Consider the following 23,127-nt stretch of genomic DNA (forward strand, 5'->3'; position numbering starts at 1 on the left):
GAACTGAGTTACACACTGCACACAAGGAAATGAATTACCAGAATGTGGATAAGAAAAAACTTCATGACTCATAAATTTCATATATGAGAATGATTTTTTAAATGTTTAAGTCAGCTGGGCTCGGTGGCTCAGCCTTAATCCCGCGCCTTTGGGAGGCTGAGGTGAGTGAATTGCCTGAGCCTGAGGGTTCGAGACCCTCAGGTAACTTGGTGAGACCTCATCTCTACAATAAACCAAAAATTAGCCGGGCGTGGTAGCGCGCACCTGTAGTTCCGGCTACTCGGAAGGCTGAGGCGGAAGGATCGCCGGAGCCCAGCAGGTCGAGGCTGTGGTGGCCAGGAGCGGCCACTGCACTCCAGTCTGGGCGACAGAGTGAGACTCCAACTCAAAAAAAAAAATGTTTAAGTCAACACAATGGGTAAAAAAAATAGAAAACAAAATAATAAGAAGGCACAAGAAAGTATAATCTTGACACACTATATTTGAAAAAGACCAAATAAAAGGAAATGATTGAAAATATAACAAATCAACTTAACATGCAATTTATGGACTGAACATGAAACTAGACTGACTGGGTGAGAGGACTGGATATCTGGAGTATTGAACACAGGGCACATAGTTAAACACAACAAAGGGCAGCAAATCAACAGAAAGTACAAGTGTACTGATACACACCTGAAAATCAGAATGAGAAAGACTTACACACACCCGTTGTTTCACTAAAATATATTTTAAAACAAAAATGATCATCAAATAATCGGGAATTTGTAAGTTTCTAAAATATAAACTATAAACCCAGAAGTGATTCTTTGAAGTCAGCAGGGCAGTACATAAAAAAATACTTAAAAGAATTCATAGACAAGCTCCATAACACTAAAGAGGAGGAAAACACTTAAAAGCAGAGAAAAAGATGGCTGATGTACAAAGGTGCGAACAAAGTAGCTGTAGTCCCAGCTACTCAGGAGGCTGAGGCAGAAGGATCTCCTGAGCCTAGCAGATGGAGGCTGTGGCAGCCGTGAGTGTACCCCTGCACTCCAGCCTGAGTGACAGAGAGACTTCAACTAAAAGAGAAAAGAGAAAAAACAAATCCTCGTGGAGTATCCAACTTGCCACGGGGTAACGGAATAAACAGATAAAGTGACTGCAGACACCCAGAGTGTAATGTCTCCTACAAGTGAGAATCAAGTTATACATTATATTGCACACAAGCTTGAATAGAGTCAGAGAACAGAGCCTATTAATGGTGTTAAAAAATGATATTTGCACTGGAATTGAATACTTAGCAAAATATATTCAATGAACAAAGACAAAGAAAAAATATTTTCAGGAGATAAAAATAACTGAGAGATTTGATTGCTAGTAGGAGCTTAACAGTGCACTCCAAGAAGAGAGAAATGTTTTTCTGTATGAAGTTAAAATAAAATGCAAAATTAAAAGGTTTGGCATAGAAATACGAAACCAGGGTGGACATTTAACTAAAGAACTATGGTAGCATCAAATTCAAAAGTAGATACATGTTGTTATATGTTGATTTATTTTGATATAAGAAAAAGTATAATTCCAACATTTTTAATGAACCAGACAGGAAATTGTATGCTGCTTGAATAATTTAATTAGTGGTAGAAGAATCTATTTTTCAGAAAACTCTCTACTACTAACTTATGGAAAAGTCAATGGCATTCCTGTTGCATATTTTGCAGAACACTGATTATTTATTTATCAGAACTGTTCTGTACCAAAAGACAAACAGTTGCATGAACACTGACCACAAAATTTCCGAACACCCCTAAACACTAGGTCATTTGTCCGTGACAGGGTTGAGGAGGAAGAAATGACAAAGTCCACCCAGTACATGATCTCAAAGAGACTCACCAGCGGCAGGACGGTCTGCTGGCCCCTTTCTCTGGGGAAGCTCTTGGGGAGAGGCTGATGTTGACGCCTAAACCAAAAAAATCACAATGTAAGCACTTGAGAGTGTCAAGATTCCTACAAAAGAGAGGTCCTGGGACACTGGCAGAGTAAACTCCAGCCCCGTGATGATGGAGTTCATTGGGGAAAGGAAGCAGGATTTATTGACATTGAATAGATTGGTCTGGGCCACATTAAAATCAGCTACGGTGTACATGATGGTGTATTAATGGAAAGACAAATGAAGGGGCCAAAAAAATAAGAAACTCTACATCATGTTATTTCTAAGTTTATGTCTAAATCTTAACTACACTGAGGCGTGGGGGCCGATGGTGTAGGCCTGGAGCACGCAGGAGGTAGGCGGTGCCGATGGCGAGGCCCTTCATCATCCCGTGCATGTAGAACAAAGTCTGACATCCACAGTCATTCAGAAGTTCAGGGACTAAAACTCCATAACAGCGAGACATACCACTATGTGGACGAAGGCCAAGAGACAGGTGGTCAGTTTACAGAGCTTAGGCCTACGATTCAGAAGGAGTGTGAAGACGCAGAAGAAGAGGAGAAAGTTGTTGACTCAGATCTCAATACCCACTTGGGGGAAGAAAAGCACTTTTTAATAATAACATAAGAGTTTGTCTTTTAGAAAGTGTGTTCATCGTAATGGAACAGAAGAAATATATTTTGGATATCTGGAAAAAAATAATAGACCTCAAATCATCAATGTACATGTTTCAGTGTTCAAAATTATCATCATCATTTTTATTATTTTATTTTAAAGATGTGGGGTACAATTCAGGGTTAGGTACACAAGTGGACATAATACAGGTAAAGTTTGGGCCTCCCTTTGGTCCCCACTTTGCCTGATTAGAGATCAGGTATCCTTATTGATGCTGTGTATTATCTTTTTTTTTTTTTTTTGAGTTGGAGTCTCACTCTGTCACCCAGACTGGAGTGCAGGGGCCGCTCCCGGCCACCGCAGCCTCGACCTGCTGGGCTCCAGCGATCCTTCTGCCTCAGCCTTCCAAGTAGCTGAAACTACAGGCATGTGCTATCACACCCGGCTAATTTTTTTATTTATGTAGAGATGAGGTCTCGCCAAGTTGCCCAGGCAGGTCTCGAACCCACAGGCTCAGGCAATCCACTCACCTCAGCCTCCCAAAGGCGCAGGATTACAGGCTGAGCCACTGAGCCCGGCTGCTGTGTATTATTTTTATTCTACTCATTTTTCACTGGTCCATCTTGACTATCTCCTATAAATTCTGGATAATTCAGCCTCCACACTACTTTCTACAACAAATAACCTATCTATACAAAGCCAACACATTCTCAATCCCACCCAGTTGGGTGTACACTATCCATACTTCTATTGTACTTAGACCTCTCTTTTTAGAAATCATATCTTTAATATTCTGCAGTCCCTCAATTTTTATTTAGCGCCCCAGTGACAGTCATGCAAAATCAATGGCATCTGTACAGTTTAAATGGAATAAAAATGCATGCTCATAAAAAAAGAATGACTAAAATGACAATCAAAAATACATCTCCGGGCTCGGTGGCTCAGTCTATAATCCCGCGCCTTTGGGAGGCTGAGGTGAGTGGATTGCCTGAGCCCGCGGGTTCGAGACCCGCCTGGGTGGCAAGACCTCATCTCTACAATAAATTAAAAAATCAGCTGGGCGTGGTAGCGCGTGCCTGTAATTCTGGCTACTCGGAAGGCTGAGGTGGAAGGATCGCCGGAGCCCAGCAGGTCGAGGCTGCGGTGGCCGGGAGCGGCCGCTACACTCCAGTCTGGGTGACAGAGTGAGACTCCAACTCAAAAAAAAAAAAAAAAAATCTGCTGGGCGTGGTGGCTCACACCTGTCATACCAGCACTTTGGGAGGCAGATGCAAGCGAACTGCCTGAGTCCAAGGGTTCGAGATCAGCCTGGGCAACTTGGCAAGACCTCATCTCTACAACAAATCAAAAACTTAGCCAGGAATGGTGGCACGCGCTTGTGATTCCAGCTACTTGGAAGGCTGAGGCCAAAGGATCGCCTCCAGCAGGTGGAGGTTGCAGTGGCCATGAGCATTCCACTGCACTCCAGCCTGGGCGACAAAGTGAGACTCCAACTCAAAAAAAAAAGAAGAAAGAAAAAAACAGAAAAGCCTGCAGATAGAAGTTCCCTCTTGACCACACCAACTAAAATCAATAAGATCAAGACGGCAGCTCACATGACCTCTAAAGAACCTCTGAACTTGTTAAAATATGCTCTTCATACAAAATAACACACACCTCGGCATTCATGACAAGAAACGCCAGACAGAAAAAGAAAACAAAGGGGCACAATCTGAATTCTGGGAAACCCTGCCCATTCACAGAAAATAAAGGGATATTCCTTCCGCTTTTAGTGCTCAACCCTTCATGAAAGAAACCCTATATTTTAACCTCTTCACCTCCCACCCATTGAAAAGTTGATTTGTGAATAATGTTCTGTGTTCCCCATTATGTAGCTATGGAATAAAAGTCTGAGCTGCTTGACCCCCAGTTTTGGTTTTGTATATTGGCTTTGTGACACCAGATAGCAAAGAACCCTATTTTGGGGGCAAAGCCAAATTTGCTGGTAACAAAAATCACAGGGATACATTGGAAAGTGCTTGTCTTGGGTTTGTAAAGCTCTGATTGCACAGCAGATTCCTTGAAGTCCGTTTCCAGAACCCAAAACGAATGCCTAGGCAATGTGTACTTGTTTTCTTCACTGATGACACACTTCTGGCTTCCCGGTAGAAATGTAAAATAGGAAGCAGGATCCTCAGTTAAGTACCACACACCATTCAGGCGTGGCTTTAATCCCGTAATTCCAGCACTTTAGAAGACTGAGGTCGGAGGATAGCTTGAAGCCAGATGCGAGGACCAGCCTTGGTAACAAAGTGAGACCTCCTCCTCTACGAGAGAGAGAGAGAGAGAGAGAGAGAGAGAGAGAGAGAGAGAGAGAGCACGCGAGCGAGAGCGAGCATTGCCACACATCTGTAAGAATGGTAAATATGCAAAGTACAATTGCAAATACCTAGTGTTGGTGAGAATGCAAAGCAACTAGAACAGAAATGTCAAGGAATGCAGTAACTTTGAAAAAGATGTTAGTGGTTTCTTTTTTTTCTGCAGCTCTATTCACAAAAGCAAAAACATGGAACCAACCGTGTTGCCCATCAAAGCTGGACTGGATTTTTTAAAATGTGGTACATATACACAGTGGAATATTATGCAGCCATAAAGAAGGACAAACATATGGACTTTGCAGCAAATGGGATGGATTTGGAGTCGATCAAACTCAGTGATTTATCACAGAAACAAAGAACTGAGTTCCATATGCTCTCACTCATAAGGTGAGCTTGAACAATTATAATGCTATAAGAAAGCGACTGGCAGTAGTGGAAAACTGTCAGGGGAAGGGAGGGTGGAACTGGCAGTTGGGGGAAACTGCTAGGGGAGGGAGGCACATACCTCATCAACAAGGGTACCTGCATGATCAGTGTTTGTATACCTAACCCTGAATTGTACCCCACATCTTTATAATAAATAAATAAATAAATTTAAATAAAAAAGAAATATCCATCCTTCTAACCCTTAAGTCAGAAGCCAAAGTATAAACCACATACATATAACTCCAACGTGGTTACTGAGGGCATTTTCCCAGCTTGGATTCTTTAGAATTACCGAGAGCTCCGTGGAGAATACAAAAAAGGACGTGCAATAAAGGCCTTGTGAGGCATTCGTAGGTACTGGTGATGCAGAGATCATTGTGGGCCCCAGAATGTCGGAGACAATCCAGAATCCTCGAATTGGAGCTGGCAGCCTGCATGGCAGTGGCTTCGTAAAAAGAATGTGTTCAACAAAGCATCTCTGTTCTGTAGCAAGTTCCCGTAAACTGTCCTTATCGTCTTCATCTGATCCAAGAAATCTGTGCAGTTTACGAATCCAAGTTAGTCCAACACTATGTACCCCTGCTTCATGAGTACCGTGATATCTTGAAGGACACTTGGGATCTCTATGAAGTGGGATTGGACAAGAAAAGTCAGAACCAAAGGGATCATCCTCTCCAGATGCCAGTTTCAGAGCAAGCTCCAACTCGACACATTCAAACACATACAGAGAAGGAATGAGGTCGACCCTGGGATCCCAGGACTTTTCTGGTGTTTGGTCATCTTCTTCCTCCCCTTCTAGTACCACACAGCGATCCGACATTCCTGACTCAGTAGCGATCACTACGACGTGAGGGACCCCGGGTAAGCAGAGTATAGCACAAGCATCCTAACCACAGTTATCTTCAGCTGCAGGATGCATAGGCAATGGACCCCAAAAGCTTTCCAATATTTCCAGGGCTGCGTAACAGACCAACGTATGTCAGGAAAGTCTCCCCATTCTCACATAAGATGTACAGTGGGTATGCCACTACTTCATCTTGGCCTTTCTGTCCAAATATATTATTTGAGACTGCTGCCAGTGGCCCAAAGTCAAATGCAGCTGCTGTCTCTCCTAGAGATGCGGTATACGCCCTTCCTGTATCATTAGATTCTCCTCTGCTGCTTCTGAAAGTGCCGTCACCTTGGCGGGTGTCTGGGGCTCACGCGGAGAGTAAATTCTCGTTACATTGTCTGAGGTGGACAGCACTAGGCGGGGATCCAGTATTTCACTGGGATACCATGCAGCGTGCTTGAGCGCCAGAGAGGTCGAACTGGTGGGAAATCTCTCAGCCACTGGAGCGGTGCTACAATTCACTTTTGATTTTCCACCTTCAAATTCCGAATTCTTCCCCCACCTTTTAGGGAATGCTCGTACCGTAAGTCCTTGCACTCCTCTAAGCGCCACCTGATGTTGTGCCGGACTTTGGGAGACTTGATGGACTGCAAACGAGGGTGGAGGCGTGCAAAGCCATCTCTGGTCCTGGGAGAGGGAAGGCGCCTGACCGCCGCCGTCGAGGCTCCGAAGGCGAACGACCGAGAAAGCGCGGGCTCCTCCGTCCCACGGCAAGAACTCTCCGCCGAGGCCCAAGACCAGGTTTCTCGTCAACCACCGCGCCGGCAGCGGCGGAGACGCAGGCCACGATGAAGAATCTGGCTTCTCAGCTCCGGCTGGGCTCTGGTTTTTCAGTCCCTCCCGGAGCCGCAAGAACACGACGTGGTTAGGACGCCAGGTCCGCCCCGGCTCCCCGTGGCCCACCGGCCCCGCGGCCGCCGCCATCTTGGCCCCAGCGCGCGCCTCACGCCGGGTACGCAAGCGCTGCTGAGCGCAGCCAACCAGCGGCCAGCCGTCCACGGCTTCGGCCAATCACAGGCCGAAGGGGGGCGGGACGAGAAGGCAACCCAGCAGCCCCTGTGGGGAGAGAGCCCTGGTACTGCGGCAAGTCTAGTACCTGGGGAGAGACCGGTACCTGTGCATCTCATTGCCAGTTGGACACCATGGGACACTGCCATCTGGGTGAATCCGGGGTCCAGGCCTTTCCCTCCAGACTCATCTCGTTCGGCCAGGTTGGGTTGACCTCACAGATGTCCCTACTCCTGCCACCCACCCTCGAGTTGTCTAATTTTGTCTCCGTGTGGGACAAGCAGGTAAGAAAACAGTTCGTGAGTGGTTTCTTATAAAGTGAAACATACCCTGATTATATGACAAAGATATCCCCCCTCCGGGTAATTACTGAAACAGATCGAAAACAAATGTATACATAAAACCCTGCTTTGGATGTTTATAGCCCACTTGATTTATCATTACAAAGAGCTGGAAGTAAACCCGATGTCCTTCAACAGGTGAAAAAATAAACAAGCTGCGGTGCCTTCATACCACAGAATCCTGCCTGTCAGCAAAAAGGAACGAACTGTTGATCCACACCACAACATGGGTGCATCCGAAATGCATTTCTCTAAGTGAAGTAAATTAAACCCCAAAGGCTACAAATGATATGATCTTATGTGTATGACAATGTAGAGAAAGATAATTGTAAGGATGGAAGATGACCAGTGGTTGCAGAACAATAGGATGGGGGAAAAGTTTATGGAGAGACCTTTCTTTTTTTTTTTTTTTTTTTTTTTGAGTTGGGGTCTTGCTCTGTTGTCCAGGCTGGAATGCAATGGCACACTCTCAGCCACCGCAGCCTCAACTTGCTGGGCAATCTTTCCGCCTCAGGCTTCCAAGTAGCTGGAATTACAGGCACGTGCTACCATGCCTGACTAAATTTTTTAATTATTATTTTGTAGAGATGCAGTCTCGCCAAGTTGCCCACGCTGGTCTCGGACCCATGAACTCAGGCAACCCTCTCACCTTGGCCCCCCAGAGTGCTGGGATTATAGGCATGAGCCACCTCGCCCGGCCCAGAAGGAGTTTACTAACAAGTGGCAGGATGAGAGAATTTTGGAAGTTCTGAGTGGTAGAGTGCGAGTGGATGTGTGACTGCCGACAGTTGTCAAATTCCATTGATCTGGACACCACATATAATAAATACTCTCTTATGCAAATTTTTAAAAATTAACAAGGATGCTGGGGAAATGTGGATGGTGGCCAATGAAGTTAAATTTCCTAGAAATGTAAGACCTAACCCTCTCGAAGAGGGTAGCGGTGAAAGGTCTTGACCTAAGTCACTCTGGCAAACAGTGTTTTGACTGAACTCTGCAAGACTCAAGAACTGCACATGCTCTATTCTAGTTGGGACTTTTTTCCTTGTAAGGATATGGCTGAATAATTCTGAAAACTACTTTAAATGTTAGTATATGTGTTGTAGGTAATGCATGCCTACTTCTCACTGTAGTTGAAAGAAGTTGAAAATAAAGGCAGAGTGCTAGAATGAACCCTGTGGTGATGGGCTGCAGTTGGAAATGTTAGGATGAGCCCGTGCTGAGTGTAATGTATTCATCCAGAGAGATAGATGGGGGCCTCCCTATGTTTATATTTATAAACACATTTTTGAGCTGCTTGCTGAGAGGGCCCAAAGGTAGTGACACTCCAGCATAAATGAGCACACCTAGCTCTCATATCATAGTTTATAAAAATTGTTCTTTAAAAGAAGATGTGAGAGCTACTCGTCAAAGTAGATCATTCTAGGCCTGGAGATGGAAAGAATAAGTTTAGCCTAGAATATCTTGCAAAGCCAGAAAGTAAAACAGTGCTTTACACCCAGCAGAAGGTGATATTGATCCAGAAACCTGCTAATATCCATCCATATTGCCACAGTTCCTGGAGAAGAGCATGGCAGGGAGTCAAGGACTCCTGCACACTCCTGAGCCCACTCCTGTCTTCTATTCTCTCTATACTCTCATCTTCTATTCACTCCCAGCAAGTAGCTTCAGGGGATCCTTGACTTCTCTGCAGACTACGTCCAAAGACGTAATCCCTATTTACTCCCTTTCTTAACAGTCATAGATTTGAACAATATAGCATCAGGGCAATCATAAGCCTTGTGATTTGTGTAACTTTTGCAATGCATGATGACTTACGCCTCATAAACTTCCCTGACTCTAAACGTCACGATCTAAATGTGAAATGCGACTGTGACTTAAGCTCTATGCAATGCTCTGCTGGCCACATGGCTAATGTCTGGGTATACTCTGGACTATAAAAGTGACTGCGAGGCCTGAAGGGTGGGCAGAACCATTTTAGAAAGACCCCGAGCCCGGCTCTGCTCCTTGAATTCAAATTCAGAAATAAACTTCTTTCTGCCAGTTCCCTGCCCCTTGATTTATGCGTATCAAGGGTGAGCAGCCAAGCGTTACTCGGACCATAACAATATGTCAAAGGGAGCCAACATCATAGACCTCCCAACAGCCCAGGCTGGAACAATGTGAGCAAGAAAATAAATAATGATACCATTGGATTATAACAGAAATAAAATACCTATGAGTCAACACTAATGTAGAAAAGATCAAATAAGTAAGAAAAGAAGGAAAAAGAAAGGAAGGAACAAAGAAAGGGAAAGCAGGAAAAGAGAAAGGAAGGACATCTTTACAAAATTCCAAGTACTAATCAATGTAGATGAATCATGCAAAATAGAAAATTACCACTAGAGTAATGTAATCATTACTGTAGCATCCAGTAACAGTGGGAGGAGTTTAAGGGATAAACAATATAATTGTGTAGTCTCAAATCATCTGCCTTTAAGTACTTATTCATACCATTGTACCCTAATTGCTTTAAAATACCTATTAAAGAAAAATTATGACACTACATTCTGAGATTGTAAGATATAGATGTAAAATTCATTATTAGCACAAATGATAGAAAGAGGTCATTGAAATTGTTATGTGGCAAGGTTTTTTTAACATTTACTAAAATGGTACAGTATGAATTCGAAGTACATTGTGTTATGTTAAAGATGCATACTGTAACTTCTGTAACAGCCTTACAATTCAAAGAGGTGTCACTTAAGTGCAGCTAAAAATTAGTTACAATAAAGTATTTTCACATATATATGTATAGACCTCTTAGTCTTAGCAGCCCAAATCAGAAAATCAAACCAAATATCCAACAGCAGAAAAGTGGAGCCGGGCATTGTGGTTCATATCTGTCATTCTAGCTCTTTGGGAGGCTGAGGCAAGAGGATTGCCTAAGCCCAGGGGTTCGAGACCAGCCTGGGCAACTTGCAAGACCTTGCCCCTACAATAAATCAAAAAATTAGCCAGGCTCAATGGCTCACACCTGTCATCCAGCAGTTTGGGAGGCCAAGGTGAGAGGATGGCCTGAGCCCAGGGGTTCAAGACCAGCCCGGGCAACTTGGCAAGATCTCAACTCTACAATAAGTCAAAAATCAGCCAGGGTTGGTAGCATGTGTCTGTAGTTTTGGCTACTTGGAAGGCTGAGGCGAAAGTATCGCCGGAGCCCAGCAGGTCAACGCTGGGGTGGCCGTGAGCATGCCACTGCACTCCAGCCTGGGTGACGGAGTGACTCCAACTCAAACAAAAAAAAAAAATCTGTGCCTTTCAACGGACTGATTTCACACAGAAATAACTGAAAAAAGGAAGCAGAGTAGGGAATGGGTCAAAGTATAGATGAAACAAAAATGGTACATGGTTAGTAGATGTTGAGGCCGGATGACAGGTCTATTATATTATTTTGTGTATTTTGTATATGCTTAAAATGTTCTGTGATAAAACTTTAATAAAAAGACAAAATTGATCTACAACATAAGTTTTTAAGACAGACTGTGGTTACCTTTGGGAGAGATTGAGGGAGAAAGTGATTGGACATGAGCAAGGGTGATGTTATTTTCTGGTTGCTCAGTGTATTTGCTTTGTTTTACTGAGTTCTCACTGAATGTTTTTCACTAAGTTTTACATGAATGTTTTGTGCATATATTTCTATATGTATGATATATATCAGTAAACATTAACTACTACATATATCCACAAAATACTAATAGAGTAGCTCAGAATAATGGCAGCATTTTCTTTTTTGTTTTTGCTTTTAATTTTATTTTAAAGATATGGGGTACAACTCAGGGTTAGGTACAGAAGTGGTCCTCGTACAGGTCAAGTGTGGATACCCTTATTGGTGTTATGTGATGCCCTCCCATGGCAGTGTCCCACTGCTGTCAATTCCTTTCTTATAGAATGATCATTTTAAAAATATGGAACACTTCATGAATTGGCGGGTCATCCTTGCACAGGGGCCATGCGGATCCTCTCTGCATCGTCCCAATTTCGATATGTGTGCTGCCACAGTGAGCCCTTCTTTTTTGTTTTAGAGTACACCATGTTTACTCAGGACATCATCAGATAGATTTTAGTATTCCAAAGTACCTGTGATAGCTTGAACCTTCTGGTAACTCCCTAGAGCTTTTCCTGTTTGGCTCCATTTGGTAAGTGGCATGCTTTTGGATTTGGGGGATGCATTTTTCCCCTCAGAAGCTCTTCCCGTACAGTAATGGTCACCAAGGCCAAGGCCAAAGTCACAGGACCCTGCACAAAGTGCACACTAAATGCATGCGAAATTGGATTGAATTAGGAACAAACTGAGCAGCAGAGGTGGGTTCTGCAGTGTATGCTAACTGAGTAATGCAGGTAAGGCTGAAAGGCGACAACTGACGAACAAAGTTTTACATTCATGTGAGAAACCACTTGCAACTGGTTTACCGGAAGAGGCTGGTGGAAAGCAGTGGTGCCGGACTTGACCGCATACTGTGATCACCTGGAGAGCTTTAGTGATCTAGTTAGTTATTTGAGTTGGAGTCTCACTCTGTCGCCCAGGTTGGAGTGCAGTGGCACCATCACAGCTACCGCAGCCTCCACCCGCAGGGCTCAGGTGATCCATCTGCCTAACCTTCCAGGTAGCACCACCATGCCTGGCTGATTTTTTTGATTCATTATAGAGTCATGTTGCCATGTTGGCCAGGCTGGTCTCGAACTCCTGGGCTCAAGAAATTCTCCCGCCTCACACTCGCAAAGTGCTGGGACGACAGGCATGAGCCACTACACGTGCCAACCTGGAGAGTTTTAAACCACGCTGTTGCTGGGTCCCACTCCAGGGATTCTGACTTAATTGTTCTGTGGCAACTTGGGTTTGGGAATTGTTTTGTTTTCAGTGTCTTGCTATGTCACCCAGACTGGAGTACAGTGGCACAATCACAGCTTGCTGCAGCCTCAACCTCCTGGGCTCAAGTGATTTTTCCCCTCAGACTCCTGAGTACCTGGGACTACAGGCAGCACCACCATGCCTGTAATGATGACTAATTTTTTTGATTATTATTTTTTAGAGATAAAATAGGTCTTGCTTTATGGCCTGGGCTGATATTGAACCCCTGGGCTCAAGCAATCCTCCCGCTTTGGCCTCCAAAAGTGCTGGAATTGCAAATGTGAGCCACCATGCCCAGCGGGGTTTGGAGGAGTAGGGGTTAAAAGCTCCCCAGGTGATTCTGATATACGTTCAAGTGTGAAAACCACAGGTTCAGGGTGAGGGGTCTGTCAGTTTCCCGCCATAACAAAATACCACGAGCCAGGTGGCCTGCAACAACAGAAATGGATCTCCTCGCAGTTCTGGAGGGCAGGAGACCAAGATCAAGGGGCGGGGGTGGGTCCATTCTGGAGTTTCAGAGGAAACATCTGTCCCAGGCCTCTCTCCCAGTTTCTGGCAGCTCCAGATGTTGCTTGGCTTGTAGACGCATCACCCAAGTCTCTGTCTCTGTCTTTGCATGGCCTTTTTTACTCTGTGTGTTTATGTCTCTTCCCTTAAGGACACTAGTAATTGGATTTAGAGCACTTCCTAAATTCAGGAGCATTTCGTCTTCAGATCTTAACTAATTACATTTGCAAAGACACTGCTTCCACATAAAGTCACATTTTGAGATTCCAGGTGAGCATGATTTGAAGGGACAGGAGGACATATTCAACCATGATCTGTCAGTTATTCTGCTTCTAGAATCTCTGTTCCCTCATCCACACAATACAGATAAAAATAACACCCGCTGGTGAGAATCAAGCGGGAAATAATGCCTGTAAAATACACGGAATCACCCACCCCAAATGGCAACTTCACCAAGCCTAAGCAATCCTTCAGCCAAAGCCCTTCAGGCCTCTCTGACGGCCCCACGGTGCCTGGCATATGCTTAACAGCAATCAACTGTCTACTGTAGCTTGAGGTGTGGTTGTGAGACCTGTGCTAACAGAGAAGAAACAAGTAGCTTGTCTACTTGGACATCCTCTGCCATGAGGGAACATTGGACTGAGATGGCCTCAAAGGATAAGGATTACAGACCAAATCCTTCTCAAGACAGAGATGCCGAATCAGAGAAATTCCTTGGTGAAGCAAGCAGAGATTGGTTTTCTTACTCTTTCCATCTGGAAATGCAGTTTCACAGAGACATCTGCAGCCTTGCAGGTGACATTAAACTTGTCTCTGCTCAAACACCAAGTCAGGGAACTCCAGAAGCTCTGCCCAACATCAGAGAAGAGCTGGTAAGTCTCCAGTGAAGGGTTCTCGACCTTGACACTCTTGACTTGGCTGTGTGGGCTGCCCTGTGTATTTTAGGACCTTGAGTGAACTTCTGGCCTCTGTCTCACAATGCCATGGAACACCCTTGCCATGACCAACAAACGTGTCCCCAGATATTGCTGACAACCCGTGAGAGAGGGAAAGGCAAAACTCTCTCGAGTTGACAACATTGAGTTAGGGTAAGGGCAAGGAGCTGTAATTTCGGGAGCTAAGAACAGTGGAATTGATCCGTTGTTGGCATGCAGCTGGACCAGAGTTGCAATGCTGAATAATGTCAGCATAAAGAACGAACACGTACTGAGAAGTTTTGCTCTACACCAGACAGCAAGCTAAGGCCCAAGCTAACGTCATCTTACCACACAGCCAATCTTTTTAATATTGGCATTTTCTTCACAATACAAATAATAGTTGCAGACTTAAACCGCAAAATTGACAATTTTAAAAAACCAAAACATGGGTTGCTGTGATACACTCTTTAATTCATTATCTCGTTTAATCCTCATAGGAACTTCTACAAGGAAGGTGTTATTTATCCCCACATGCAGATGGGAAAACTGAGTCCTAGAAAGGTTGAATGACTTACCCTAGAATGCAGCCGAGTCAAGTCTTGCTATCTAAACCCAGGGCATATTTTCCTAACCGTATGCCACGTAATCCATACACACCATATTCCTTTGTCATGGAATGCTATTCCTTTCTCTATCTGCCGAGAAAATGATCCTACCTGATTTTCAAGTCTCGGCTCAAAGGTCTCATTTTCTGTGAAACCTTTTCTGACCACCTTCCACCACACCCAGGCAGAGAATTGGGTGCCAGACCACTCTGGGAACCTACAACCCCATGTGTATGTCTCTGTCACGTCGCTTTTCATACTGTCCTGAGCTGATTTACTTACCTCCTTGCGCCCCCACCAAACTCTTAGCCCTTTGAGGGAGGTGTGAGGGGTCTTTGTGTCTCCAGCTCACACATCATTGATTAAATAAAATAGACACAATCTCAGAAAGCTGCATTTGACTGTTGGGTAGATTTCATTCTCAAAGAATGTTTCACTTGGTAGAACCATGACTGGCCTGTTCGATTCCCAACCACAGGTGGAGTGAGATAGGTAAGCCTCCCTTCTCATTCACTTCTTAGATTCCAACGGCAGCTCTCACCCATCTAGAGAGGCCTTCCTCATCCACATCATCCAAAGAGGCTTTCCCAAGGACACTCCCTAGGGATCCTAGGCTTTCCCTAGGATCACTCTGGTTATGCTTTCCATTTGTTTCTATTTTATTGGTTTTTTGTTTTTATTCTTTTTTTTTTTTTTTTTTTTTTGAGTTGGAGTCTCACTCTGTCGCCCAGGCTGGAGTGCAGTGGCACACTCACAGCCACCTCAGCCTTGAACTGCTAGGCTCAAGCAATTCTCCTGCCTCGGCCTCCACAGTAGCTGGAACTACAGGTGCGTACCACCACAGCCGGCTAATTTTTTGATTTATTGTAGAGAAGAGGTCTCGCCATGTTGCCCAGGCTGGTCTCAAACCCGTGGGCTCAGGCAATCCTCTTACCTCTGCCTCTCCAAGTGCTGGGATGACAGGCATGAACTCAGCCTATTTCAATTTTTAAAGTATATCGTTTGCTTCTTTCTTTTTTCTTCTCTCTCTCTCTGTCTCTCTCTCTCTCTCTCTCTCTCTCTCTCTCTCTCTCTCTCTCTCTCTCTCTGATGGGACTCTGAGCCTCAAGGAAGCATGTCATGGTTCATTTTTTTTTATCACCATGTTCCTTCTGTCTCCTTCAGTGACTGGCACTAAGGACATCAATTAACTGTCATTGAATAACTGAATAGTTGAGGACAACAATCAGATGGGCAGTTATTTAAGAACTTACGTCTTAGCTTTAATACGGCATCAAGGTGGGCAAAACGAAAAAACAGAGACACAGATGGGCTATTAGAGGACAGGCAAGGAGACAAATCTCAACCAAGTTTCGTGACTAAAGAGAATCAAGTTAGAGAACCCAAAAGATACCCAAGTTGAGTGTCATCAATGGTTTGGACACCAGAGGGCATCTGGGCTCTCACCCAACACTACCGCTTCCCGGTCTCCAAGTAGCCCAACTTATCTGGGCCTCTGTCTGGTAAAGAAGACCACTACCAGATCACTCCAAGGCTGAGCCCTCCTAGTCATAAGCAGCTAGCTTCTCCTTGCATCTCTATATTTCCCCATTGATGATGGTAACAGATGCTCCTTTAATCCAGGAAGTTCTCGGTGTTGGAGGCAATGTATAAGAACAGTCTTCCCAGCACTTTGGGAGGCAGAGGTGAGAGGATTGCCTGAGCCCAGGGTTCAAGACCAACCTGGGCAGCTTGGCGAGACCTCATCTCTACAATAAATCAAAAAATTAGCCTGGTGTGGTGGCATGTGCCTATAGATCCAGCTACTAGGGAGGTTGAGGCAAAAAGATGGCCTGAGCCCGGCAGGTCGAGGTTGCAGCTTCAGCCTGGGCAACAGAATGAGACTGCAACTCAAAAAAAAAAAACAGTGTTCCACGATGACATGAGTTTGCCTGGGAGATGGGACTGAGGGTAAGGTCAGGTATTCTTCCTCAGGTCGGGGCAGTCCCTTCTAAGCCAGTCATCTTCCTTGTCCACTGCATTGATCCAGCAGGTCTTTGTCGAATGCTTCACACCTGTGAAGTAGGGTGTTCTTTCTTCTCATCCTGTACTGTCAACCCTTAGAAAGACAGCTGATATTCTCAGCGACTTCTCCCTCACCACTCCAGGACATTTGATTCCAACATCTGTCACTCATATAGTCTTTTATGATGTAGACCTCTTGGGTGCCACCTCTCATTCTTTCCAAATACTGGCTGTCCCCTTCAATAATTTGGAAACCTGGTTCTGGAGTTAATTTTATTCCGGTTTAAATAATGAAAATGTATTGAGAATCCCTGGGTTGGGGGTCCTCTCCTCCTGGCCTTGACTTTAGGAAATTGCTGAGAGATCACACACAGTCACAACACCCCTGGCCAAGAAGGAAGGAGGAAAGGGATCCCCAGGAAAATGGTGGATCTTCAGACCTGCTTGATCCAGGAGGGCAGGGGGCCGGGGCTGTCACGTGATACTGGGCGGTGGAAGGTGTACCCTACCCCCACGGGCTCCTCTAAAACTGGAAGACAAGGGGTCTCACTTTCTCACGAGGTGGAGCCTTTGGTCCAGGTTCATGTCTTATACTTGAGGAGATTGTCACTTGCCCGGGTGAAACTCTCATTCTGCAGGTTCAGAACAAGGTTGCCAGCAGCGAGAGAGATTCGATTCTGTGATGTGGCGACTGTCTTGCCGATGTTCTGGGCCAAACGGAGCTTGCCCAGACTGACTGAGCCTGGCTTCCTGTTCAGCACGTCTCCCAGGTGAGCAGGTCCTGTTCTCCTGTGGCTGCGGTGTTCACCGTGGGCCTTTTGGGAAACACCAGCCTGCTCTCCCTGACCTGTTCAGGCTCCAGGCTCCACACACCCATAGACTTCCTTTTCCACCAACTCTTTCTGTCGGACGTTGGGCTTCCACTGACCCCCCACCCCCAAAATGGCAGCCGACCTCCTGCAGAAAGGGGACTCCCTCTCCATCGGGGGGTGTTCAGCTCAGATGTTGTTCCTAATGCTGACCTAATGGTGTCTCCGAGGGTGTGTTACTGTCCCTGGTGTCTCACGAACACTGTGTGACTGTGTGCCACCCCCTGCATGACCCCGCGTTCACGAGACGCCATGTTGGCCTGCTCCTGGGGGACACCTCCTGGCTCACAGGTGAGCCGGCAGCCTCCACCCAGACCTCCATGGCCCTGCACTGTATTCCCGGCACCATGGACCACTTCTGCGAGGTGCCTGTCCTGCTGAAGGGCTCCTGTGCAGACGCCCTTCTAATGAGTGGGCGCTGTCCAGCCCAGGGTGCTGATCTCGTGGCTACCTCCCTCACTCCTCACCCCCTCCTGTGGCGACATGCTGGGACCATCCTGTGCATGTGCTCAGCCGAGGATGCCACAAGGCCTTCTCCATGTGCTCCTCACACGTGGCCATGGAGAGGCTCCGCTAAGGCGCTGCCACGTGCGTGGTGCCAGGCATCCAGCACAGCCCGCGGTAAGACAATGTGGTCTCTCTTTTCTACAGTCTCATCACTCCCACACACAGACCACGCATCTACAGCCTGAGCCAGAGAGAAGTTCCAATGACTTGGGTCAAAGTCCCTGGCAGAGCTGGCTTCTGGTCAAAGAGGTGACCTCAGGGAGATGGTGGTTGTCCCAGGGATCCTCCTGATAGCTGAGACCCGTCTTTCATTCCCAGTTCATGTGGTTTAAGACTCACTATCGGACCCTCTGTCTTCCTCCTCCCAGGCTTTCTTTTTCTTTCATGGATGTATGGAAAACAAAAGCAGTGATCACAATCACTGAAACAAGTGGAGAGTTGTTGGTTTGGGTTTTTTTTTCCTTTTCTTTTTCAGACTTAAACGGAAGAAAAACTTATAGAAATGCCAATCCAACAGCAGAAGTGGACCCCAACTTGTGGATACTTTGGTCATGGGTTAGTATCCTGCCTTACAGCACATTTTTGCACAGTGAGTGATGTGTCTTGGCTCCAACACCTGAAATCCAAGCAAGAAAGACAGTCTAGGAACTGGCTAGGCAATAATGCTAGGAAAGCGCCTGGTGGTTCTCAACAGTGTGCTTGTAGAGGTCACACTTGTGCTTGTGTGTGTGTGTGTGTGTGTGTGTGTGTGTGTTGGAGTCTCACTCTGTCACCCAGACTGACTGCAGTGGCATGCTCACGGCCACGCCAGCATCAACCTGCTGAACTTAGGCGGTCCTTCCGCCTCAGCCTTCCAAGTAGCCAGAACCACAGGTGCACACTACCACACCAGGCTCAGTTTTGATGTATTGTAGAGATGAGATCTCACCAAGTTGCCCGGGCTGGTTTCGAACCCGCAGACTCAGGCAATCCACTCACCTTGCCCTCCCAAAGTGCTGGGATTACAGGCTGAGCCACCAAGCCCAGCCTGTGCTTTGTACAGAATTTTTAAATCTTTTACTGCCATCACCAGTGGGCACAAAAGTTAAGATTACTCAACTAAGGACTTCACCCCTCTTCTTTATGTGTGCAGAAATATTTTCTTGATGTATATTTGGATGAAGAATCAGAGCCACTTCTATGCATAAAAAGACTGAGTTAACACATCATTCTAAGCATTTTGAACAGCAGGTGACAAGCTGTGTGTGGAGGGCGCTTGTTTAGTGGGTCCTTGCACCTCACCGTCAAGCTCTCATCCAAACCCAAGCCTTATTTTCAGAGCTGTCTGGGATCTAGTCAATCAGAAATGCCACCTGTAACAAGTCATACTACAGTATACTATCAGCAATGACCTGTGCTAGAATTTGTGTGACCATAAATAAGCCGTTATTTGTAAACCATCAGCGTTTTCTGTTATTACAGCATAGGCTCCCCAACAATCCACTAAGTACATGGTATTATTATCTTCTTTACAGATCGAGAAAAGAAGCACAGGGAGTTTAGGTAAAATGCCAAAGTTCACACAGTTAAGAAACAGGGAAGCTGGGACTCAGACCCAGGTTGTGTGAGTCCATGCTCAATAACATCACAATGCCTCCAGCAGGCATATGACTCTAGGAGATGATAAAAGAAGTGAGCAACAACAAGAAAAAAAAACCATCAAGGCAAAGAGATACCACATAATGTTGAGAAATCTCCTGCCTCCCAGCAGCCATGACCATCCTAGGGGTGGTCATTCTGAGGTCATGGGTGGGTAAGCGGAGATCAGAGGCCTGACTGGGAGCTACCATCACAGTCTTGCTGCTAAATACTGAGAAGGTGAGTTGGGTGGAGGGAAATGCTTTATGCAATGTTCCAAGCCAGCAGGATAAAACCAGAAGGGCCAAGAGTCCTCTCTGTTTCTGTTTCTTCACATTTCTACCCCTATTCCCTCTCACGTTCAGTAAAACTTCCCTCGAGTTACAATACATAGACTCGAAGTTCAAAAAGAAATAGATCAGAGATGTGTATATTCCTCCCCAAACTTCAAATATGTTTAAGCTGTTCTTCATATTTTCCATTTTCTTGTTTGGCCATGCTGTATTCTTGCGTCACCCCTCAGGTTGGTCTTCCAGCACACCAGTCTGCTCTTCAGTTCCACTCAACTCGCCATTGTTCCATCCATCAGTTGTATGTCTTTCCTTTCCATTTTCTATTATTGGCTCTTTTATCAAAACTGTCTGTTCTTGTTTCATACATATGGTCCTTTTCCTTACCACTCTGAAGCTATTAAATGCACTTATTTAAAATAATTTTCAGAGCCGGGGTCGGTGGCTCAGCCTGTAATCCCGCGCTTTGGGAGGCTGAAGTGAGTGGATTGCCTGAGCCCGCGGGTTCAAGACCCGCCTGGGCAACTTGGCGAGACCTCATCTCTACAATAAATCAAAAAATCAGCCGGGCGTGATAGCATATGCCTGTAATTCTGGCTACTCGGAAGGTTGAGGCGGAAGGATCGCTGGAGCCCAGCAGGCCGAGGCTGCAGTGGCCGGGAGTGGCCACTGCACTCCCGTCTGGGTGACAGAGTGAGACTCCAACTCAATAAATAAATAAATAAATAAATAAAATAATTTTCAGATTCATCTATTATCACCACATCTTGAATGCAGTTTCTTCCATATGATGGGTTGATTGTCACCTCTTAGATATTTAGGACTTTTGGGTTGGACACTCATTTTTGGACGGGAATACTCATACATTCATTCTTCCCTGTGATCAGGCCTCATGTCTTCAGCCTGGCTTTGTGATGGTGTCAGAGGCAGCCGTTACTCATTGTTGTGACCCTCCAACACCTAATTCTTCCATCTGGGGATAACTCTATAATTCCTTATTGTTCCACTATCATTACTACTTTCTTATTTAAATCAGAATGTATGACCATCAGGAAAAAAAACTGTGAGCATCAATATCCCTACTTGGCCAGGTGTGGTGGCTCACACCTGTAATCCCAGCACTCAGACCCCATCACGGGAGGATTGCTTGAGCCCGGGAGTTCAAGACCAGCCTGCCCAACAAAGTGAGACCTCTTCTCTACAAAAAGTAAAAGAAAATAAATTAACCAGGCGGGCCTACAGTCCCAGATACTCAGGCCGTTGACCCAGGAGGATCGCTTGAGCCCAGGAGTTGGAGGCTGTGGTGAGCTGTGATCGTGGCACTGCACTTCAGCCTGGGTGACAGTGAGACACTAACTCAAAAAATAAAAATAAATGAATCTATGCTCAATCATGGATTCCTGAAGTCCTAAGAACCCCACCATAAGTAGAAGCTCCCATTATGCAACAACCAAAATGAAAACTAGATAATTGGCAAATCATCATTTTATTTATAGTTATTGATGAGCAGATGGTGTAAAGTATAAAGGGATTAAATTCCAAAGAGGGATCATCTCTTCATAGGTGAGCAGACGACCAGCCACTTTCATACCCAGGGCTGGCAAAAGTGGACTACTATCAGTGAAGAAATTTTGCCAGAAGAAAATAAAACTTTCCAACTTTTTTCTTTTTTCTTTCTTTTTTTTTTCCAGTCCATCTTTTAATTTTTTGAAAAATCCTGACATTACAGAAGTAAACTGAAATGTATTAATATTCCATTCTTACATTTCCATGACAAACAGAAAAATTCATGAGCCAAACAAAACAAAAAAAACAGGGAGAAGCTTATAAAACTAAATACGGATCTCAGCATTAATAGTTGAACAGAGAACGGAATTAAAACGCTTTAATTTTAAAAATCACAAGTGGATGATAAAGTGTGTAGAAACTGAAAATTTACAAACTATGTAAAACCTTGAATCACTGTTCAGAACCTTCACAGATGGATCATGGGTGGTGGTGAACAGCAGAAAGGGATTATGGATGAATCTGCATCGTTCTAGCTGCTCCCCATGCCACCCGTCTCCGAAGAAAGCCTGACATTGATTAGATATTGAGCCAGGCTAATGCTGGCAGCAGATCCAGTGATGGTAACCTGCCTATCAGTAGATCCTTCCACTGGGTTCGCAATTTTGATCTGCGCCCCAGACATCTGACGGATCTCATTGATCTAGGCTCCTTGATGCCCGATTATGCAGCCAATCAACTCATGTGGAATGGTGAGTTTATGAGAAGTAGTCTGAGCAGATGCATCCAAACCCCAATAGCCTTTCACCTCTGGAGAGCTGGATTCAATGCCACTGAATCCGGTGTTGCGTCATGGGAAAATGAGACTGCTGCGTTGCCAATTGGTGCACCTTGGTCAAATCTGACTGTGGAATGGCATACTGTCCTTGAATGGTATGGGCCTGACCCCCTGCAAAGATGACTGGAGAACTGGACGGCTTGGGCCAGTACGGGATGGTCACGCCCTTTGGGGGGGACTGGAAGAGAGTCTCCAACATGACCACGCAGATCTGTTTGACACACTCAATGATGGACTGCGGAATGCCAGCAATAGTGATGGCCCGCTCAGTTGAGCTGGAGAGCATATCCCCTGCCAACGGGACCCGATCCCCTGTGCTCTCTCGTATTTCCTTGATCTTGCAACCACCTTTTCCAGTGAGAGAGCCACCCTGACTAGCAGGAACCACCAGTCTCAGGGTGACGGGGGTCTACTGGCAGCTGTACTATTGGTCATAGAGCCGCCGATGTCCTCTTCCAGTTTGTCAATGATCACAGCAAAGGCTTTGAAGATGGCTTGAGTGGGTCCAGCCAAATCGATAATTCTCTCAGGACAACTCCCTTCTGAGAGGTTGATACGTGCACCACTCTCCTCGTGCACATCTTCTTAATGGATTCTCCTTTCTTTTCAATGACACTGCCAACTTCCTTTCCATGCATAAGTAGCCGGACGTTTAATCCACCTTCAGTCACACCAGTGTCCGTGTCGAGCAGTGTTCTGGGGAACTGGACTTTGAGTGGTCAAGTCTTTGGCCACCGGTGGGGGTGAAAGTCAAAAACTGCAGGCGCGAGGCGACTGAGGGGAAAAGGGGAGCAGCGGGAGGGGGAAGGGTGGGCGGCCCCCCGCGGACGGCTGGAGGAGGAAGGGGGGGTGGAGGAGGAAGGAGGAAAGGACCCCGGGGTGGGTGGAGGGTGGCGGAGGGCAGGCAGGCGGGAGAGGCCGCAGGCTGCAGCTGCTCTGGCTGCTGCCTCTGCTGGTCTGGAACCTTTTTTCTTTTTCTTTCTTTCTTTTTTTTTTTTTTGAGTTGGAATCTCCATTGCCCAGGCTGGAGT

General features: G+C 45.7%; 2 pseudogenes across 1 annotated transcript; both read right to left on the bottom strand.

Annotated features, from left to right (window-relative positions):
- Positions 1 to 5,595: 5,595 nt before the first annotated feature.
- Positions 5,596 to 7,123, bottom strand: LOC103258693 (annotated as a pseudogene).
- Positions 7,124 to 21,557: 14,434 nt separating this feature from the next.
- LOC103258691 lies at positions 21,558 to 22,749 on the bottom strand (annotated as a pseudogene). Its single transcript, XR_002481876.1, has one exon. The product of XR_002481876.1 is annotated as a poly(rC)-binding protein 2 pseudogene (transcript).
- Positions 22,750 to 23,127: the final 378 nt, after the last annotated feature.

Source organism: Carlito syrichta, unplaced genomic scaffold (genome assembly GCF_000164805.1).
Source record: "Carlito syrichta isolate Samal-C Ts95f unplaced genomic scaffold, Tarsius_syrichta-2.0.1 Scaffold302329, whole genome shotgun sequence".
Taxonomy (NCBI): domain Eukaryota; kingdom Metazoa; phylum Chordata; class Mammalia; order Primates; family Tarsiidae; genus Carlito; species Carlito syrichta.